This window comes from Lycium ferocissimum, chromosome 4 (assembly GCF_029784015.1).
Source record: "Lycium ferocissimum isolate CSIRO_LF1 chromosome 4, AGI_CSIRO_Lferr_CH_V1, whole genome shotgun sequence".
NCBI classification, from domain to species: Eukaryota; Viridiplantae; Streptophyta; class Magnoliopsida; order Solanales; family Solanaceae; genus Lycium; species Lycium ferocissimum.
Window position 1 is genome coordinate 40,638,506 of NC_081345.1, and position 11,662 is coordinate 40,650,167.

An 11,662-nucleotide genomic window follows, 5' to 3' on the forward strand; every position below is an offset into this window, starting at 1 on the left:
TATAACCGATAACATGGTCCTGTGATTGCGTCCTATCACAGGTAACACCATACTCAAGCGTGATATGAGATTTAATAATATTATGAAAGATCCACCATTACGAGAGATCGTCCCAAGCGTACGGGGCGTAGCAATCCTCATCCTACTTGCCAGATGTATGTTTCTGTGCTCGCTTCGAAGCCTTCTCGTAATTAACGCAACTCCCAAAAATAATAACATGTTAAATAAGTGGCTAAAAAGCCCGTGATTTTCGTGAAATAACTTGTAAATAATCTCCAGAATCACGATTTCATGAAATAACTTGTAACATGGTTTCATGAAATATCTTGTAATATGGTTTCATGGGATAACTTGTCATAGTCTTGCAAACATGTTCTTGATTCATGAGTAATAACAATAGTTCATGATTATATATATAATTGACTTGAAAACATGCTTGCAACTTGCTAGATAAAAATCACAAAGTTTCATATAAACATAACGAGAACACATGAGGAAGAGTTCATGAATCATGGATTAAGTTAGGGTTCGTAATAACCGTAATGAAAGATTAGGAATACAATAACGAATATAGATACAAAATTCATATACAAAAATACATAAATATGGGCTATCAATATGTTGGGTTTAATGCCCTAGGATTTGAACTTCATGGATATCAAGAAACGGAGCATGGGAAAGAACGTAGAGATTCCCACATGTGGATGGAAGTTCTACATACCTTAATTGCTCCAAAACTTGAATTAAAGACTTGAATTTTGGAGAAGATTCCCTAAATCTTGATTCTTAAACCTTGAGATGGGTTTTTTTGAAAACCCTAGATTAGGAACAATGATTTCTTGCTTAGATTATTAGAGTATATGTTAGAATTGAGTTGGAAAGGTTTGGATTGACTTACCTTGATGTTTTGGATTGTTGCTAGGGCTTGGAATTGTGAATAATGAAATAAAAGAACTCAAGTCTTGAATTTATACCAAAGTGAGGCGGAAATTATATGGACATATTATACGGTCCGTATAAAGTTATACGGTCCGTATAATATGACCATATTTTATCATGGCACAAAACAGAACGTCGGGTTGAGGTTTCATGAAGTACGGACGAGTTATACGGTCCGTATAAAATTATATGGGCCGTATAACCAGTTCGTATAACATGACCAGTGAACGGACTGCTCTGTAATCCTTCAGTAAAATGGCCATAACTTTTTGTACAGATGTCCCCTTGATCCCCATAATATATCGTTGGAAAGGTATTTCAAAGGACTACAATTTTCATTTAGGAAGTTTTCCCAAATTCCTAATTAATAAAGGGGTTATGATCGTTGGAATTAAGACCTTCTACACACTCACTTGCAAACATGCCCTGTAGAGTGGCTTCCAACTTTGCTCTGCCCAAAGACATTTCTTATGACTTGATTAGTTTTCCAAACAATTCTTATAACCCTCATATTGGTTCCATTATATTATCATCTTACGAGTCAAGCCTTCGCTCGAAGCTACGAGGTGTTACAATTACATAGTCCAGTGATTGGCGACTTACCCATTCAGTGACTTTGGCACTGGACGTTCCCAAAATGGGGCCTATCGGGTAAATTCAATATAATAGGCGCATGTTGGAATTTCAGCCTTCCTTCTCCTTTCAGGGCCTATCCGAAAGAGAATCCAGTACTTCTTGGTCGTGAATATCTGAACTGGTTGTTTGTTGTTCAAGAATTCTTGTTTAGGCAGTTCATACCATCCATACATAGTGTTTTGATCTAAGATTTCAATACTTTCGTGTTTTAGCCGTAACATATTCTTCCATGGAGCTAAGGTCCAAAATATGGAAGAAACAAGTATTTCCACGACTCTAGCACCCAGTCGATTAATTCCACTTAATCCCTCTTTCATGGCCACATATCTTTCCGGCTAAGGAATGGGAAATTTTTCTCTGTTACGTGAATCCAATTTTCATTTCATCCGGGAAAAGCCATCTTTTTCAACAATGTCTTTGTCATTTGATCCAATAGCGTTCCGTTAGATAGAAACGATTTGATAAATACCGATAACTCTCGGATAGAGTATTAGAGCGGAAAGATCCATTAGATAATGAACTATTGGTTCTAAGCCATCTCTGATGATTAATCACCAATTCGAAGTGTTTTTCTTGCGTATTCTTGATAAACCAGCGTTTATATATAGATGTAGGAGGATCTGTTTGGGAAGTAAGAAGCTCCTTTGACATCTCTTCATCCGCAAATAATTCTCGATATGAAAACACGAGCCGTGGGGCTGATCTTTGAATAGGAAAAAGAGTGGATCTCGGGTCCCAAATGAACCGGCTTATTCGAAAAGGCCTTGTTCTTTGGAAGATCTATCTCGTGTACGGTAGTGCATGGTTCCACTCTGCAAGAACCCCGAATCATTCTCTTGAAGCGCATCCTCTTCATCATAAATGACCCTCTTGCCCGAAATGACTCGGACCAATAGGGAAATCCCAATTCATTGGGCCTTTCGATACAATCAAATAGAAAGCCCCAGGGCGCCATACTCTAGGAGCCCAAACTATGTGATTGAATAAATCCTCTAACGCGGGTCAAAGGCTCCTTCTCCTCCCCTTCTTCAAACTCCGATTCATATTTTTCATAGAGAAATCTCTGATCAAGGATAGAACAAGAGCCCTTTTGCATCATATCTAAGGGATTCCTCTGTGACGACCCAACCCCGTAGGCCGTGACTAGTGCTCGAGCTGGGCACCCAGACGCACCCGCTAACCATAATCAGCGTACAAACAGATTATACATATACAATAGTCAGACATCAGATCATAGCTGGCATAGCCAGATCTTATACATACAGAATAGTAATACGTTGCCCCAACATTGTTGCAAACACAAATGTCACGACCCAACTAGGGGCCGTGACGGGAACCCGATACTCGTACCGAGCACCCCTTACCTATCATTGTACCTGTACCTCTTAACAAGTCGTAGGAACAGTGCCCTTCTTTTTTTTTTTCCAAACTAAACATTAACATTAGCAGCGTCATTATAAACATAGACCAGTTAGCTTCGCTATCACTTTATACAACGGCATTAGGATGCCAAAATACCACATATTTAACTATACATAACTGACTGTACGTATCTGTCTACGAGCCTCTAGACATAATACACTTATACATAGGAAGGACCGAGTATTGTCGTGCCCGAAAATATATACACAAAAGAGTACCACGGGAGTGAGGCTCCGGAACAACTGGAGCGCCGGCCAAGTGCGGGCCGGTAGAGCTCTTAAGGATCAAATCCGCCTGTCAATGCCGCCTGCGCGGCATGCAACGCAGCGCCCACAAGAAGGGGCGTCAGTACGAATAGTGTACCGAGTATGTAAGGCATGAATAGTAATATACGAGAACATAAATCATGCATAATGACATAAAAGAATTACAACTCAAGTCCTGGGATAGAAACATAACCTATATATATAGGTGCCCTTGCGGTGCTATGCTTTCTTAACTTTCCTTACTCATTTATATATATACATAAATGCATAAAATATAGAATACATATTATATTGCCGAGGCGTCGGCAGCCGATCCATTTAACCATAAACATGCACATCCCGCGTCCGGGCATCCCGCGTCCGGGACGATATCAAGTCATGTAATGCCAACTGATCAGGTGGATATGCGTATATAACACTCTGCCATTATCTCCATTTTCCCCATAAATATATGAAGATTCCATGTATGAATATCGGCGTCTATAGCGCCCATGAATATATGAAAATTCCATGAATAAATATCGGCGTCTATAGCGCCCATAAATATATGAAAATTCCATGTATAAATATATATCAGCGTCTATAGCGCTCTGACTCTGCTATTATACAATATACTTATGCCATGTTCATTTATTAGCGCGCATATAGCGCTCTGATTCTGTTGTCATCATCGTCGTAGAAGTATTCTCATTAAAGTAGTTACAACACTTATTGTTTAATAATCAAAGCACTAAAGAAAGCCTGAGAACAGTGGGCCCACCTCGAGTCAAATGAGGTGGCGTACTCAACTTACCTATAATACGTGTCATGACGTTACTTATGAAGGCCTTAGGGTAATCGGGTCTTATCCTTGCACGTTCTAGAATATTTAGACACTCCTTTCACAATTCAAGTACTTTTAGTTCAATCCTACTGAATGAATAGTACCCATTTTCAATCGCGGATTTCTAGAGTTAGGAAAGTCCCCGAGGCGCGAAATCAAACCTATACTTCTAAGACATGCCAATAAAGGAAGGGGAAACCTTACATACCTCTTTCGGCTTCTTTAGCTATTCCGAATTCGCGTCGCAATCTCGTCAAAATCTGCAAATTGGTCATATTTACCAAAACTCTTATTAGGGTTCGTAGGGTTAGAATCTTAAGGAAACACTTGGCTACCGAAATTTCGGCAGCACTTCCTTTGTAAATATACCACCCCGAGAATCCAACTCGGCTTATTTCATCAACACAAATCCGAGAATAAAGCTCGGCCAAATCAACAACCATCAATGCCCAAAAATCTTGACCACAAAATCAATAGGCCATTCATATTCATTTCAAAGCAATTCAATTCAATGCAAGTCAATCAAGTTCATACGGTACTTCAATAACTTAAGCAACATACTTCTTATCCAAGACCTTTTTATCTCCAATAAAACAACAATAACATATACATTTAGCAATCTTGTCTCTACAACACAAAAATCATACTAACATTACATCAACTCTTTCCATAATCTACAACCAACCTAACTTCACCCATAAACCATTAAATTCTTTCTTTACATCATTGAACTTACCATAATAACAACTACAATACTAAGTAAAATTAATTCACCACACCCTTCCACAATCTATAACTTTCGGCCAACACACCCCATGTGTATACTCTTCATGAATTTCCATATCTCCTACACTTTACAACAACAACCAACACACAACACAACACAACACAACACGACACACACAACACACACACACACGGCCTGCCCTTGTGGGTCACGGCCACACACCCACACACCACCTTCACATAAATTTCATCCCTTTCCATGCACCACAACATGCACAACATCCATAACATACAAAGAAAAGGATGAATTCTTACCTTTTTACTTGAATTCTTCACTTGGCTTCAATTGGAAACTTGTCAAGGTTATTGTTTTCCTTGCTCCAAAAGACCTTCCACTATGGTAAGGACTCTTCAAAGAATGATTTGGCTAGGAGGAGCACGTTGAGAACTCTCTTCTTCTTTTTTTTTCTTTTTTTTCGGTTTTTCTCTACTAGGGCCGAATGGCCATGTCTTTCTTTCTCCTTCTTTCCTTTGTTCTTAGGCTCATGAAATTTCTAGAAAATACTATGAGAATTATGAAGACTTAGTCTTCTTTTTAAACTTGCTCCTTAAGCCTTTATGTGGGCTTAAGCCCACACTAATTGAATGACCAACTTGGCCCAAAATAATTCATTAATTCCAAGCCCAATCTCTTCCTCTTACAACTTGTGAAAAATAATTTTTTCCAAAATTCCAAATTTGCCCTTCGTCGTTCTCCATCTTTCCACGAGTCGTATTGCAAATTTCCTTTTATGTCCTTGACCTTCCTCATTAATTCCGCTTCTAAATTTTTCATAAGCAGCTCGTATGCCAAACAAAATAAAATGTGGCCTTGCTTATTGTCTTCCCGCGATTATCTTGAATTATCCGATTGCATAAAATGCGGGATATAACAACAAACATACATATTGTAGTCAAATCCTTTCAGCAAATGATATCACATATAAGCCAGTAAGGTTATCAGAATACGGGGGGACGTCCAAAACACAAATCACACAGACATGGTTGAACAGTGACTACCCATACCCACACATATATGTCTACAGACCTCTAAGAATCATAACAAAATCATATGACGGGACAGGGCCCCGCCGTACCCCTGAATAAACATATGCATATGTACAATAACAGAATCTGGACCAAAGTATAGGATCCGGAACAAGGGAGCGCTCCAAGACGACTGAACAGGAATCCTAAGCTGATGGATCATCCAAACAAGTATCTGTGCCTGCGCGGCATGAAACGTAGCCCCCGAAGAAAGGGGGTCGGTACGGAATATGTGCCGAGTATGCAAAGCATGAAATATAGTAAACGGGATCATAATCAAAACCAGAAGTACGAGAAAGTAAATGCAATATCCGAATATCAAAATGCTTACTCAAAAAACAACATAGTCATGCATAGGGCTCTTAGAATATGGTCGCCCACCGTCGTTGGCGCCATAACACAGCATCACACCAGAAGGTTTCATATCTCCGTAACCCGACATATCCCCATAACACATCATAGCACACCATAACGCCATAACACAGCATAACACCAAATATAAACGGAACCCGGCCCTCTAGCGAGGAGCTCGGTGAACCGTAACACAGCATCACACCGAAAAATAACATAGTGCGCACGATACATAACCGGCCCGGGACTCGGTGAAGGATGTCAATACAAAATGCACTAGCAGAGTCGTGAGTAACCATATGCAATTTAAAAACATTTTTCAGAGAGTCGATGGAATAATCAGATGAACCGTCATTTAAAAACTAAGGCGATAGTCAAACCAAGTTTCTTCCGAATGTCGTTTGAGAACATATAAAACGGAACTTTAGGGCTCATAAATACGTATCAAACCGTATGAAATAACTGAAGGAAATTAGGGGCATAATCGTCATTACAAACTTGATAGAGAAGTAAGTAATCAACGTCCGAGTTTAAGACGATAGTCACACTAAATCCTTTCAAAAATCGTTAGCATTACACAAAGGAAAGTCTCGGGGCCCACGGACGAGTATCAAACCAATCCGAGTCCATCTATGAAAGTTGGAGACCTTATTCATTATAGAATCTCCTATGAACGTTTCGAAGCGATCCGAGCTCGTCTATGAAAGTTACGGTCGTTCGTAGTTATGGAATCCTTTAAAAACAACATTCTTTATGCAACTTTTGAAATCCAACTGTACAAAAGACTTAAAAGCCATAATTTGACCATATTAAGGACGTGAGCATCAAGAAGTGAATAAGAATCGTATACGTGCTCGGATCTTAAGAATGGAGTTACCCCGAGACTCGTGTCATAGCCTAATTACAACTAAGGCATGCCAAAAGAAAGAAGGGTAAGCTTCACATACCTCGTAACTCTCGAAACTAATCCAAACTTACGTCGCGGACTTCCCAAGATCTACAATATGTCATTAAATACCAAACATTAGCTAAAAGCATTTAGGAACCCGATTCCAAGCGAACACCAAATTCTACAGAAATTTGGGCAGCATTTCCCTTATAAATACAACAACCCCGAGAATTCAGCTCGGCCAAATTCATCAACAACAATACCAACAATCACTCTAGCAACATCAACAATCAATTCAAAACGCATTCTAACATTAAATACACTTTTCTACATAATTCAACAACATCCCATTATTTTCAATCCAACTACTTACATTCAAACCAACCTCCACATTCGTACGTTCAACTACTAATCCGAAACCATCCTAACAATATTCAAGAACACTTTAAACAATTCACACAATATTTCAAACAACCCAAACAATATCCCAACTCACCCGAATTCATCCCCAAACCCGAGAACAACACAACACATTCCTCACTTCCGAGTTCATGGATTACACCAACAATTCACACATTAACAACGTCATTTTCACCAATGTAAAAATTACATAAGAATCACATTAAGGTGCCAACGTCCCACATCAACTACAACTTCAACTTAGATCATTAAATCGTTATTATCAACATAGAATTCACTACGACAACAATCAACATACTAAATAGAATTGATCCATTCTTTGTCATACAATATGACCTATTTTCGGCCATCACCATACACACACATATAGATGATTCTCATCCATTTCTTTACACTACAACAACCAAACATGCTAGCTAGGATTAATTCATCACTTCAACACCACATCACATGTACACGGCTATACACCATGCACACGGCCTCAACTTCAACATGCCATATTTCATGAATTTCATCCATTTTTACATATTACAACACACATAACCCATTCATAACATATGAAAAGAGGATTAAAACTCACCTTCTTCACTTAGTTCTTCAACATGGCTTGAGTTGAGAATTGTAAGGATGAATGGTTTGCTTGCTATAACAATTACTCCATGTTGTTTAGGACCTTCCAATGAGTTGAAAACCTAGAAAAAATAATTTTTTTGACGGCCATTTTTGATCTTCAATTTTTTTTCCTCCATGGCCGAATGGCCTTCAACTTGTGCTCTCCAAGTTTCTTGATTTTTCTTGAGTGTTGAAGATAGAAAAGATGACTACTTAGTCATCTTAATATGCATATATTAGCCATCCATGTGGCCATGGCCCACACTCCATTTGGCAGGCCACATGCCCCCTATTTTTTTTTTCCATTTTCGTGAATTAATTACTTTCCAAAAATAACTTTTGACCCCAAATTTTCTTAATATTCCATACCACCATATCATGGACAACTTATGTCTTAAAACAAAATTGTGGTTAAAATTCTCGATTTTGTATCCCGGAATAGTCTTGTCCCTTACTTATCGTAGTTAACTCGGATTGTCCCAATGTACAAAATACGGTATAAAACATCCTCCCCCCTTTAGAACATTCGTCCTCGAATGTTAAACTAGTCTTATAGGGTCGTATAAGTATTTCGGGGGAGTTTCTTTTTTTGCCGTCACATACAGTTCATTAATCAGTCAACATAACCCATCCGGAAATTTGGATTACCTGAAAACATAGGATATAAGTAGGAATGCGTATTCTTCATCTCTTTCTTGATATTGTTCCGCTACAATACCTTAACGGAAACCACATCTTTAGTACGCAGCCTTCTCACCTGCCGATCCAGTATGGCTATGGGTTGTTCCTCGTAGGATGACTTCCTGTCGCCTGGATAGCGTCTATGAGAGATACTCTGGAAGGATCGCTTATACCTTTACAAAGCATTGACACGTAGAAGACTGGATGTACTGGTTCCAAATCAGACGGTGAATCTAATTCATAGGCAACCTTGCCTATCTTACGGACAGTCTGATAAGGCCCATTATATCTTGGACTGAACTTTCCCTTTTTTCCGAATCTCATAACACCCTTCAAGGGTGACACTTCCAAAGATACCCAATCGTCGACCTGGAACTCTAGGTGTCGACGTCGGCTATCTACATATGACTTCTGTCAGCTCTGAGCTGCTAATAACCGCTCCCGAATGAGTCTCACTTTGTCAACTCCTTGCTGACTCATATCTAGCCCAATTAACTTAGTTTTGCCAACATCGAACCAGCCAATCGGTGACCTGCACTTTCTGCCGTACAGAGCCTCATACAGCTATCTGGATGCGAGAATAGCAGCTTTTATTATAGACACACTCCATAAGTGGCAGATGATCATCCTAGCTGTCTCTGAATTCATATCTTCTAGCGTCCGAATAGTACGCGCGATCTGTCCGCCAGTCTGAGGGTGACATACCGTACTAAGACTTGTGGTTCAATGGTCAGCGTCATTAGTCCTTACATCCTCATCACCATTCATCTTTACATTCGAATGCTCACTCACATGACTTCGTAGTGAATATAATGGTTATTTATATACGAAATGGTCCTGCACCCTTTGCCCTCCTTCGCAGTACTGCTATACTTATGGCAACTCGTAATTCGAGTTTAAACCGAATTATTGGGCTCTTGCCACAGCTATTCCTTTAACCTTTATCCCTCAAATCTTATAATACAACTCAAAAGCATAGGGCTGCGAAAATTCTTACCCCCTTTACGATTCTCTCATAACACAAGTATACGTGTCTTCGACTTCCTTGTATCGGCAATCGTTTGAACTCTAGCTCCAAGCTAATAAATTCTCCCTTCTGGAGCATAAGAACGTCATAATCTCTTTCAAGTCCAATATGTTCTCCCCCCTTTATTAAGGGGGTTCCAATACACTAATGATTTTTTTTCAAATCCGATGCCTTCGGCACTTACCTTTCGAGAGTTAGAAATCTCTTAGCATCGCTGCACGGCCTAATCTTCCTTTCCTTTACTTCTCATTCCTCGTCGTGGTCATTATCCTTTCGTTCCACTTGTTAAAGTCCGTCCTTCAACCTCACACATTCCTCTTTTGTTCCATACTACCACACTCTATCCTTCTCACACGCCTAACCTCAATTTTTTTAATCCAAATAGTGTTGTGCTTTGCCCGTCGTCTCTCTTGGAGGCTTTACTCCCTCATGTTTCTTACTCTTTCGCTTTTTTCCCGATTTTTTGGTCGCTTTACCTACTATCTAATCATTTTCTTTCTTTTCTAGAATATCATTGTATTAGAGCTTTCCGGGTTCAACCCGTAGTGAAAACAGCATCAGTTTGCCTTATAACATTTGTGCCATTTTATTTTCTTTCTCTTGAGCTTCCTTACCCTGTCCGATTAATGCCTTCCAATGTCGCAATGTCGATTGCTGGGATTCAATATATCCATGCATGGGATATCATATACATACGTATACATAATCACTACCATCTTGTTCACGAAATATTTCCACCCGCTATTCAACTTACCACGCTTCTAAAGCCATGATGCACCTTCCTTTCTCTTCATCTAGGTCTGGTACGCCTCGTTCTACACGACCTCTTGAGGTTTCTGCCCACTCCGCAGACTCTAATTTTTCCTTAGATTAACCTAGCTTCCCATTTACTTCTTATGTCTAAATTTGTAAGACTTTCAGAAAACTTCCCAGGGGGTCACCCATCCTAAAATCGCTCCCACTCCAAAGACGCTTAACTTTGGGACTCTGATGAAATGCGACGTTCTAATGTTAATATGATCGCGTCGACCTCGTCGCATGATCTTCAGCACATAATCTGGAGTAAGTTGAAGTCCGGACAGATTTCAAAATATTCCCATAACACATTTCCCGCCGAATTAGAAAGGGTCTCGTACTTCAATCAATAATTATCTAATACTTGTAGACATTCCAAATTCTCAGTTAGTGGCACTTATATTCCAACGATAAGTGTCCAAAGTTCTCTCGAAGTCGTATTTTTACCTCAACCTACATCACCTGTTTCTTTTGGTGGAATTATATTGCACCACCGGTTCCTTAAGCCTAGCGTCTCTGTCGCTTAGAGATCCCATTATTTCCGAGGTGAAGTCGCGTGCACGCAGCACCCCTTTATGCTTTATGCCCTTTTTGTTTCATATTCATACTTGTTAATTACATCCAGGTTAGTTACTCCTTTAGTATCCCCTTACCATATTTCTCCAGCCTATGTCCATCCTGTCTTTTTCTGCGTGCGAGGAGCTTATAATATCCCCACATCTCTCGGAGAATACTACTCCTACTTAATCCCTTTCTCATTCCCAAATCATATTCTGTTCATCCCTGTTTGTTCTCCTCATCCAGTCATTTCCTAGCATTCCTTCTACCTCGCTATTTGTATTTCTATGATTTGGCCTTTCATAGTTAACCCCTTATTACTTTGTTCGCTCGTGTATCATGTATCCGTTATCTCTCATTTTCTTTTTATCTCTTCCTTCCAATTAATCCCTTCTTTTTTTTGATCACTAGCTCACCTTCATACTTTAGTC